Source organism: Octopus sinensis, linkage group LG6, assembly GCF_006345805.1.
Source record: "Octopus sinensis linkage group LG6, ASM634580v1, whole genome shotgun sequence".
In the NCBI taxonomy this organism is placed as follows: Eukaryota; Metazoa; Mollusca; class Cephalopoda; order Octopoda; family Octopodidae; genus Octopus; species Octopus sinensis.
This window is the reverse complement of record NC_043002.1, coordinates 116631627-116634126: the sequence shown is the minus strand read 5'-3', so window position 1 is coordinate 116634126 and position 2500 is coordinate 116631627.

The window sequence follows — 2500 nt, the reverse complement described above, 5'->3', positions numbered from 1 at the left end:
AGTTCAAAAGTGTTGTTACTACTCAGCTGCTAGCCCTGATGGTTTCCCAGCAATCCTCCTCAATCGTGCAAATGTGCCTAGCAAAACCACAACAGATTCTCTTCCAGAATTTTTTTTTATAATGGCAAGTTGCCAAGCAAACTGAAGTAGGGAATAATACGCCCAATCCATAAAGGAAGAAGCAAAGCAGATGCCAAACATTGTAGGCCGATCTCTTTGACTTCACACATGCGCAAAGTCATGAAACGAATAGTCAGAGACAAACTAATCGCACTCCTTGAATGCGATTAGTTTGTCCGGTCAGGAGCTGCTGACACCACTATGACTGGGTGTTGAAGTAGTTACTTTACAACGCAAATATGGGCGTAATATACTTTGACTTTGCAAAAGCTTTTGATTAAGTTGATCATGGTATGATATGCCACAAACTGCGATTTTGGCATAGCTGGAAAACTTAGAGAGTGATTACATGACTCTGAAAGATAGAAGTCAGACAGTTGTGGCCAATTGATCCACCTCAAAGGAAACACAAATAGTGAGTAGTGTTCCAAAGAGCACTGTCTTGGGACCACAGCCAGGATAGCCACCCTTGTTAGCTACGCAGACGATACGAAAGTCTCGCAGAAAATTCAAAACCCTAGCGATGTTGCACGCCTGCAGTAGGAGATGGACGCAAATTACAGATTGACTGAGGACAATAATATATAGTTTAATGCTGGAAAATTCCAAGCCCTGTGCTACCAGTACCCAAAATTAAACGAAAAACTTACAGGGTACACTGGCCTAGGAGGTATTTTAATCCCATTACCTGAGTATCAACATTTCAAGTGCACATTACCAAGATGGTGACAAAGTGCAGACGGCTGGCTGGCTAGATCCTGAGAACCAGAGAGAAGAAAACAATGGTGATCTACTGGAGGACATTCGTCCTCAGCCGGCTGGACTATTGCTCCCAACTATGGTCAACTCACAGTGTAAAATCAACAGAGAACCTTGAAGCAATCCAGCAAAGCTTCACAAAGAAAATCGTCTCATTGCAACAGCTCAGCTACTGGGAAAAGCTGAAAGAACTGAGACTCTACTCCCTGGAGCGAAGGCGGGGAAGAGAAGCAGTAATATACATCTGGAAGATCCTGGAAGGGATTATGACAAATTTTTGCGTTGAAAGCTACATAAATGCCAGAATGGGTAGCCACTGCACAGCGCCAAAGATCCCAACAATGCCGTCGCGCTTCAGGATCAGTTACTGCAACAGCCTGGGTTTCAAGGTCCCACAGCTTTTTAATATTCTCCCAAAGAGCCTGAGAGACCTAAATAAAACTGGATGTAAGTGTTTTCAAAATAAAACTAGATCCCTTCCTGTCGTGAGCCCCAGATGAACTAACCTCCCGGGAGGATGTGCAAAGGAGGGCAGCGACATCAAACTTCCTTATTTACCAAATGCCACACGTCAGAGAAGGCTCTCAATAATGGCCGCAGTTTTGAGATGAAACCGATAAAAAAAAATTTATACATCGCATAATAAAGCAAAAAGAAAATACCCTGAGCGGTTCTCTCTCCTCAAGGGAAATTTCTTTCTCCATTCTATTTCTTAGCAAACTCTTTTTCTCTCCGCCGCTAATTCAGAAAGCAACCGTAGTTGACCGCACCAACTGTCGCCAGTCAAATTTCACACATATGTATATACATACATGTATGTGTGTGTGTATGTGTGTGTGTGTGTGTGTGTGTGTGTGTGCGTGTGTGCGCGCGCTTGTGTATATACATATATATATATATATATATATATATATATATTATATATATATATATTATATATATGCAGTGTATAAAGCCAAATCGAATAAACGAGTATTGAAAAAAATAACCAACAAGAAGATGTGCACATCGAATGTATTAATTTGTCGCTCAGTAGAAAGTGAGAGTTTTTGACATTTAGAGTTATAGCTCTTCATCGTAAAGAAAAAAGAGAAAAAGGAAAAGGAGAAAGTCCAAAAGTCCGGGGAAAATCACCAACAGCAATTGTGTAGCTACATTGCTGAACCATTGTTTGATATATACATTGTTATTCTTTATTATTTTTTTACTTGCTTCAATAATTTAACTGCGGCCATGCTGGAGCACTACCTCTTAGCCGAACCCAAGATTTTATCTTTGTAAAACTGGTGCTTATTCTATCGGTCTCTTTACCGAACCGCTAAGTTTCGGAAATGTAAACACACCAATATCAATTGTCAAGTGATGGTGAGTGTGACAAACAGTCACAAAGACACACACGTGTATATATATATATATATATATATATTATATATATATATATATATATATATATATATATATATATATATATTATGTGAAATAGAAAGATGAATAATCTTGTAGCAGATTAATCAAAAGATTAATCAAAAGCTCGATTTGTTTTGCTCCGCCTCTGTTCTGTTTTTGTTTTTTTCCAACGGATTTCCTATTTCTTCCTGAAGAGAAAGGCACAATATGGTCT